The 9,537-nt window shown below is 43.2% G+C and overlaps 1 pseudogene; it reads left to right on the top strand.

The window, feature by feature from the left end:
- The first annotated feature begins 8,962 nt into the window (after positions 1-8,962).
- On the top strand, positions 8,963-9,268 carry LOC100062376 (putative peptidyl-tRNA hydrolase PTRHD1 pseudogene; annotated as a pseudogene).
- The last annotated feature ends 269 nt before the right edge of the window (positions 9,269-9,537 follow it).

A 9,537-nucleotide genomic window follows, 5' to 3' on the forward strand; every position in this document is an offset into this window, starting at 1 on the left:
GGCAGGGACCGAAGCCAAATTCCAGTGGGTGCCGAGGAGAAAGAAAGTGAGGAAGCACGAACTCGAACATTGGTGTAGGAAGTTTGGGGTAAAAGCAATGAAAGCAGTAGCTGCAGGGGAGGAAGGGTGGAGGAACAGAGCTTTCTTTTAGGTTGGAGTGGCATTATTGTAGTCTGAGGGGAAGGAGCCAGGCTAGAGGAAGCCATCAAAAATACAGACGAGGGAGGAGACTGCCGGTGGAGCCAGGGCTCAGCTTCGGCAGGCGGCCCAGAGCTCACAAACACTGGGTGAAGAATTGCTCTTGGATAGGATGCTCGTTTCTTTGAGGTGAAAGTGAAGAAGTTTCCAGAATGGTACAGGCTTTCTGTCGGAGAAGCCATCTAGGGTCATTTCTGAATCCCAAGACAGCTTCCTACCTAGATTCTCCTTTCCAGTCCCAGAACTCGGTCTGTTTCTTTCCCCGTTCAGATGCTGCCCCCACTCCAGGACTTTAGGCCAGCTGGAGAGGGAGCTGTGATGTCGGAGCTTTCCACCTTCTTCACCGACCTGAAAGAAAAGCAGGGGCCCTTTCTGTTTGAAATTGATGGTTAATGACGACGTGTGGAGAATCCAGCAGACTCTCGCCAAGTTCTTCAGTCACTTTTGCTGGCTCTTCTTCTCCTTTCCCAGAGGGTCCTCTCTTCTGCTCTCTGGGTCTCTCATGTTGCACCTTGCTTTCAGCCGCATTGCTGACCATTCCGTCCTTCCTGAAAGACTTTCTTCTCCTGGCATTAACGATGTTAGGTCTCCTGGTTGTCCTCCTGCTCCCTGCTCTTCCTGACTTCTAGACGTTGAATGCCCAGGGCTCTGTCCCATGCTCCTTCTCCTCCTCAAATACAGTCTCTCCCCAGGCCATCTCATCCAGTCCCATCACTTTAAATTTCATCTCCATGCTGAGGTCTTTCCAGTCCTGACCTCTCACTCCAACACCAGAACGCCCCATCTCATGACTGACCTTTCCATTTGCATGTCTCACGGCCTCTCAAACTTAGCACTCCCCAAACAGAACTTTTGATTTTCTCCCCCTCCATCTTTCCTCCTTCTATTTTCCACTCTCAATATAGGCCGGTAATTATTTCCTCAGTTGTTTGACCAAAACCCCCAAATCATCCTTGATTCTTCTCTTTCACTTGTCCCCCGAATGCAACCCATCAGTAAATCCTGTTGACTCTACTTCCGTAATATGTTGAAATCTGTCCCTTTCTTCCATCTCCAGGCTAGCCCAATGCTACTCAAGTGTGATGCAGAGACCAGCAACATCAGCATCACCTGAGAGGTTATTAGAAATGCAAAAATCTTGGAGTCCTCTCTTGAATCAGAAACTCTGGGGGTAGGACCCTCCAGAGGATTCTGAAGCCCTCTAAGTTTTGAGAAGCACCACTCTGGTCCAAGCCTTTATGATTTCTGTCCAACCTACCTCCATAGCTTCCAGTGGTCTCCATATTTACTCTCTTGCCTCACTATGATCTGCTCTCCTCCTAGCAGCCAGAGTGATTGTTTTTAAAAACAATTAAATCAGATTATGCCACACTCATACACACCCTCCCCTCCCCCACTCCCTCACCAGTTGAAAGCTTTCCATAGCTTCCCATTGGACATAGTACAATCCAGGTTCTCTCTTCTGGTCCACAGAGCCCCAAGGTGCGACCTGGCCACATCTGCCACTCCGGCCTCTGCCAGAGCCTCCCTTCTCCCTTCCTCTGGGCTCCCGGTAAACTGGCCTCTCCCTTCTGCAGATGTACTCAGCTTGTTCTGACTTGGGACCTTTGCACTGGCTGTTTCTCTGCCTGAAATGCTCTTCCCCTGAACTTCAGTAGCTGCTTCCCTCACATCATTTACTTCTCAGTCTAACTGGGACCTCCTTTAGAGAGGCCTTCACCAACTAACCAGTCCCAAGTAGCCTCTCCTTACCAAATTATACAGTTTTAACCCTCTGCACAGTACTTATTACTATCAATTTTTTCTTGTTTATTTATTGTCCAATGTAATATAAGTTTTATGAGAACAGGGACCCTGTTTGTCTTATTCACTGCTATGTCTGAGTGCCTGAAGCAGTGCCTGGGTTATAACAGTTGTTCCATGAATATTTACTGAATAATGAACTTCCTTCTTCCTTACTTGTGGGCCTGAGGTCACTATTTGTGAGCCAGTGTCCACTCAGATACCCACTTACTCCTCTCACGTGTCTGCAATTCTGGGAGCCTCCAGTCAGTGTCTCATCTCTATAGGCCCTGGTGGTCCCCTCAGAGCACATCTCAAAAGAAAGCAAGAACCTGAGAAGATATTAACCTCTAAAGGAGGCAAGAAGGTGAGAGGACATTAGCCGGGTACTTTCTTGGAACTTCAGGGAGGGAATCTGAGAGTCAAAGCATAAGGGCCTCTATTTTTGTTGTGGTTGTTGAGTTTTGGTGAAGTTGCCAAGTTTTTAAGAACATGGGCTTTGTGGTCAGAGAAGCCTGTGTTCGAACCGTGGCTCTGCCACTTATGGCTGTGAGACCCAGGGCAAGCTACTTACACTCTCTAAGCCTCAGTTTCCCTATTTGTAAACTGGGGATAATAAAAGTACCTACAACCCAGAACTATTGAGAGGCTTAATGAGATGTCTGTAATGTACTGGCAGATGGTAAGCCACCCCATAAGTGTTAGCTATTATTGTTGTCAACAATACGAGACAGGAAACTATGAATAGCACTGAGGACTCAAAAAAAAATTAAAAAGGTACAACCATACTCATAATAAGAAAAATGCAAGCTGGAGTACCTTGAGATGTTATTCGTTACCTTCGAACTTGGCAAAGCCTAGAAAGTAGACCGACACTGCTGGTGGGGATAGAAGGAAGCAGGTGGGAGAGCAAATTGGTACAACAACTGCCCTGGAGAGAACATTGCCAGTAGCTAACAATACCCTTTGGCTCAGCTAATCCTCTTCTCTTTATGCTACAGATATTCTTGCACATGTGCAAAACGATGTATGTTAAGGTTATTCATTACAGCAGTGTTTGAGTATCAAAATATTGGAAGTGACCTATATGTCCATGAGTAGGGAGCTGGTTAAATAAATCATGATATACCTATATATTGTAACAAATAAAATGAGAAAGATCCTTTATATACTGATGTGGAACACTTTCCAAAGTGGATTGTTAGGTAAAAAAAGCAAGGTGCCAGATTGGTTGTATAGTAGGATATAGCAAAAAGTAGGCAGTGGGACAAAACCAGATATGTGTATGTATTCTTTTGTATAAGCAGAAGATCTCTGAAAGGACAGAGTAGAAGAAAAAAATTTATTGTACACTCTTTCGTATCTCTTGAATTTCGAATCATGTAAGGGCATTATCTCTTTAAAAAAAAGATGAAGATTCTGATTTTTTAAAACGTAATTGTTAGTACTAATGCTCAATGCCTCTTACTTGGTAAGTGATGACTGGTTCTAGGAATGCTGAATCTCTCTTAATAATTACTAACGTCAGAGGCAAAAGCAACGATAACAAAGACACTAACAATCCAGACATTCTTTGGGTTCTGTGCTTGACAGTGTAATAGTTAACTTACAAAAAAGATGCCCACATGTAAATAATGAACTGTGCCTGCGGGGATCTGTATCAGCCTGCAGAGAATGTTCTGAATTTCTCCTAAGTTTTTGAAAACAAATTTTTCCTTTCTCATTTTTCTAGCTAAAAACAAATAGCGTGTATCCAGAAGGTTTCAAGCAATGTAATTTTGACTGTGCTCTTTTGGAAAGAAGCAAGAAGGAAATCGAATATACCTTTCTTTACATTTCTTTTGCATTCTTTTTAGCTAGCGATTTTGTAAGAGAACCTAAGAGTTTAGAGGAAGGTGAAGTCAGCCCTCCAAAGGGCATGGCCTCCCCATTTTGAGAGTTTCTCTGCATGACAGCCCCTTTACTCCTGCCGCATTCTGCCTGTCCCCACAATTTCCTTCTATGCATTGTCAAACCTTAAGCATTTTTTCCCTTGCTTCTGATTTCTTTCTAACCCCCTGACTCCCTGCAAGCCTAGTCGCTCTGTATCCTGCTACCTAAGACTCAAAGGTATAGATGGGTGTTGATGTTAATTGATTATTTAATTCCATAAACATTTATTGAGTTCCTACTATATATCTGGCACCATGTCAAGTGCTAGAAACTCAGAGAAGAATAAGAAACGATTCTGATAGTTGTACCAGATAGCTCATAGTCCTTTTGGGGAGACAGAATTATAATACAGAATGACAAGCACATGAATGTTATGTAAGCACTAGGAAGGGGCACCTAACCCAGCGTTGGTGGGAGGAGGGTGTCAAGGAGGGATTCCTGGGGAAGTGAGGTCCGAGCAGAGTCTTAAAGGGTAAGTGGAAGTTAACCCAGGGAGTGTAGTGGGGACAGGAGGATCTGGAGGGTGAGGAGGACCAGTCAGGGTTGGGCATTGGAGGTGAGGTCTAGAGTGCGGAGGGGCCTTCTGTGGTGAGGGCAGTGGTGTAGCTCAGCAAGAGCAAAGACTTGAAGGTAGGAAACAAACCTGTGTGCGTGTGTATGTGTGTATTCCTTCAGCTTAATGAGGGCATGATGATGTGTGCAGCAGAAGTGGCAGCAGATGACAGAATGGAAAGTTTCAGGAAGGAAGAAGTAACCAATAACATCAAACGCAACCAAGGACCATCCACTGACAAGTAGTAGGTCATTGGTGACCTTTACAAAACACTATCTCAGGAGTGGTAGGGCCTGAGCCAAGTTCTGGTATATGGAATAATGAAAGGGAGGTGGGAATGTAGGACTCAGATAATAACGGTTTATTGACCATCTTCTGTGTGCTGAGGTTCTGTGTTAATGCATTTAATTCTCACAACAATCGAATAGGTAGATATTATCCATAGCCTTATTTTACAGAGGAGGAAACTGAGGCCCAGAAAGGTTAAGCAAAAGATCATACAGTTAGAAGTGGCAGACCTGGGAGCTAAAGTTTCCAGAATCCAAATTCTTGACCACTAAGAAGCTGGGATTCCCGTAATGTGGCAGTTGCTAGAGAGTGACATGAAGCCAAGGATATTAATTTTTAAATTAATTTTTAAGGCTACCAGAGATTGGAGCACGTTTATAGACTGAAGGAAAGGTGCCTGGAGATGTGGAGAGAGTGATGATTAATAGAGCAAGGTCCAGGAAGATAAGGCTGAACCCTTATTGGCAATAAGAATGTCATCGGTAACCTCGGAGACAGCAGGTTCAGCAGTGTGGGGGAGGAAGCCAGCCAGAAGTGGAGTGAGGATAGCGAGGGCTTAAGTGTCACCATTAAAGCACAAGAGGTGGGACTGGCTGTGGGTAGGATGGAAGCAGCCAGACTGCAGAGACAGCAGAAAGAGACAATGGTATGATGCGACTGCTTGTAAATCTGAGTTTTGGAAAACAAAGTTCAGGAGTTGGTAGGCCAGGGCTGAGGGCCATGGCTTATCTCAAGTAACATACGTGGACTGAACTAGAAACAATACCCTAAACCAACCTCAGCTGGCTCCCTGAGGGCAGCCTGACCTTTTCCATTCCTCAGATCTCTTCACAAGAGTGGATACTTTACTCTAATTAGTAAATTATTTACAATCTTTGTTATGAGTCAAAAAGGTGCTGGTTTTGTGATCGGCATTTAGCAATTCGGAGTTATGTTCTGATGCTAGCCGCTTGCTAACCATAGCTGTTACCTTGTATCAAGCACTGGTATACATGTGTTGAACCCTGTGAAATGCATCTGCCCCGGACTAGGGTGAGGCTGGGCCCTTCAGTGCCCTGTCTGACGTCTGCGTCTCAGCCAGGAAGCTTCACAGCCAGAAGTTAAACCCACATCTGTCTGACTCTAAAACCAAAAGCTCCCACCAGGCAAACACACCTGTCATCCAATACTTCCATCAGATTTCCTTTCAAAGCATCATATAGGAGGAATTTTAAATGAAGGGCTTGTAAGACTTTCAGAGAAAACAGACAGGATATAATTATTGTTTCACATTGTTTTTGCTTCAGAATACATAAAATACCTTTTTAAAAAAAATTTAAGAATTTTTTATCAGTCAAAATTCAAATGTTTATTTCAGATAAATTAAAATGGATGATGTTACCACACAGAACTGTCACACTTTGCTGTGTTTTCTCCCAGACTTTCTGTAGGCACATACAGTGTGTATGTGTATATATGTGTGTATGGATATATTTCTTTCCACAAAGAGCATCATAGTGAACATATACACAAAGATTACATACCATCCATGAGCATGGTCTCCATGCTGCTGCGCATAACCACCCCAACACGTAAAGTATAGTTTCAACGCCATTTTTGATGGCTGCCTTGAAATACTTTTATAATGGACTTATCTGTGCCACAATGTGCTTGGGAAGATAAATGATGATGAATAAGAATATCTTGCAATTTACTTAATAGATGGTAGGAGGAAGTCTGTTCAAATTTTTTAATAATTTTCCTGGAGTGCCCTAATGTTTAGTATAGATTGGAGGGTGGTAGAGGATAGAGGTTAATCATACAGGCTCTCAGAAGCCAGACTGCCTGGGCTTGAATCCCAGCTCCCAGTGCTCCAATTTATTAGCTGTATGACCTTGAGCAAGTTGCTTATCTTCTCTGGGCCTCAGTTTCCTGATCTGTGTAAAGGGCAATAATAGTACCTAAATGAGTTAGCCCATCTAAAGTGCTTAGAACAGTGCCTGGCTCCTAGTAACATTCAATCCATGTTTGTCTTTCAAAATGCATTCATCTGTATAATGTAAATGTTCAAGTTGCTGAGTCATTTAGTTAAAAAAACCCAGAGTCAATTTGACACAGCTAAGGCAGATATAGCAGTTTTTTGGGTTGATTTCTGGGGTGTGGACTGGGAGTCTGTATTTTTACAGAGTTCTCCAGGTGAGTGAGTGTGCCAGTTTCTGAGCTGCTGGTCTAGAATACTGGACACAGTTGGACGGAAGTTGGATGGTGGGTAGACCGGAAAGATTCAGAACAGTGTGTTTGAGATGGCCCCACTCAGACACACAGTGGCCCTTTGTTAGTAGCAAAGCAGAGTGATGTGATATTTAAAACTGGAACTTTGTCAGCTGAGAATCAGTTGAGATACAGAGGCCCAAAGCAAGGAAAGGTCGAAGAAACCTACCGAGTAGGTTTCTTTCTGAAGTTAATCAACCTTTTTTTGTAGGGATATTTTTTTCTTCTTTTTCTTCCATTGGTTTTGTCTAGCTTATTTTTAAAAGTATTCAGAGATACATTTTTCCTTCTTGTGATAACACCTAATGTTTATTTAGTATGTGTTGAGCACTGTGCTAGGAGATTTTAGGCTATTTCATGTAAACTTCCAGACAACTGTAAGAGATATATACCATTGTTCCCATTTTACAAATGAAAAAACTAAAATTTGGAGATGTCAAATAACATGCACAAGGTACAATATTCATTTTCCCTTTCTTCTTTAGCAACACAATGCCAATTTTATTTGGAATGAGAGTGCACCAGTGAAAAAACTACATCTCCCAGTGCTCCTTGCAGCTAGATGTGGCCATGTGTCTATGATCTGGCCAATGAGATACAAAGGAAAGTACTAAGTGGGCCTTCTGGGAAGATTCTTTAAAGGGTGTTCACTCTGCCACGAGGTCCTTCTCCATTCCTTCTTCCTCTTGCCTGAAATGTAGACGTCGTGACAGGAGCTTCGGTAGACATCTTAGACTTTGAGGATAAAAACCAAGTATTAGATGATGGTGGACAAAGAAGGAACTCTGGTCCCTGATGACTGTGGAACTACTATACCTGCCTGCCCTGGGCTGCCTATCTCTGACTTATGCTAAAGAGAAACTTCTATCTTGTTCAAGTTTCTCTTATGTACTACAAACATGATCCTAATTATAATAATAGCTTATGCTTATATTATGCTTTATCAAAGCTGACTATATGCCAGTGGTTTCTATATATGGACTCATTTTGTCCTCACAGCAACCCTACGACGTAGGTGCTGTTATTATTCCCATTTCACAAATATGGAAATTGAAGCAAAGAGAGGTTCAGTGATTTGCCCAAGGTCACACAGCTAGAAGTGGCAGAGCCAGCAACACACAGTTAATAGAATCAGATGTGGGAGTAGAATGCATGTCTGACCCCCAAGTCCAGGCTCATGGCGGTCATGCTATATGCTTCTTTCATACTCAATATGAATATGTTGTGCTGTGTGGTTTTCCTTATCTAAACTTTACCTTCTTTAATTCTTTAATTTTCCTTACCTAAACTTTAATTCACAAAATGGAGGACTACTAACTGGTGGCCATTAGAAGGAAACTCATGGTTTCTTCAGAAAATCAAAACAGCCTTCTTAGGGCCCACCTTAGAGTTCTAACTCCTTAGTAAAACCTCCAAAAGAAATGCCATGGGCAAATTCCAAAAAGTAATTATTTTAAAAAGCATTCAAGACATCCCATTTGCCATCGCTTGCATTACAAAATTGTTTTGCTTCTTTTATCAAGCAGAGCTCTATAATAAACAGAAGTGAGCCATCCATTATATGAGCCATTATATGCTGCTAGGAGAACAACACTGAAAAACAGGAAGTGAAAAACAGGAAAGAAGCCCCCTCTCCTTTCTCCCTCCCTCCCTCTTTCCTTCTCCTTCAGACGCCTCACATTGCAGAACGTAACAGGAAGCCAGCTAGCCGGGAGGTGGGGAGATTTAGTTTGCATCATCCCAACCCCATATTACAGAGAAGAGCTTAGAAGCTTATCTCAGAGACCATAGATAAATACCCAGCACAGGAGCATCAAGTCCAGTTAGGAGACCACTGCAGTCACCCAGGAGAGAGAAGATGGTGGCACGGACTATGGCACTAGCAATGGAGATAGTAAGAAATAGGGCAGGAAGACGGCAGCCTCTGGCACAGAGCTGCAGTTCCTGGTGCAATACTTGATGTTACGAAAGAATCTATCGCAGGCTCCGTTCTCCTGGCAAGTGGACACGTTGGTAGCACAGGCTTGTCACGCAGCCACCGCACACAGCTGCTTACCCCGCCAGGAGCCAGAGCACGTGCTCAAGGTGATCCTTGAGACCCCAGAGGAGATGGCCCTAAAGGAGCTGGCTGAGACCCTGCAACAGAACATTGACCACATGCTGTGGCTGGAGCAGAGGGAGAATATCACCACTTGCATTGCGCTGAGGCCCTACTCCAAGGGAGAAGTGACCCAGTATGTGGAGAAGTTCCAATTATTCAAATGACTACTGTTATCAGTTGCTTTGATATATTTGCATATCGGCTGGATCCAGAAACAGCATGCCTTTCATCCCTAAGCAGCACCCGCTCCTTTCAATGGCAGCTCACTCTTCCCTTTACGTTATGACAATTTCTTGAGGATCCAACACATGTTCATATTAAAGTTGTCATTATTAAGTTAAAAGAAAAAAGATGGCAAAAGGTAGATTTGAGATTAGAGATAGAACTGATAAGAATTTCCTCAGAGAGCTTATATATGAATTTAATATTCACA

Source organism: Equus caballus, chromosome 9 (genome assembly GCF_041296265.1).
Source record: "Equus caballus isolate H_3958 breed thoroughbred chromosome 9, TB-T2T, whole genome shotgun sequence".
Lineage (NCBI taxonomy): Eukaryota > Metazoa > Chordata > Mammalia > Perissodactyla > Equidae > Equus > Equus caballus.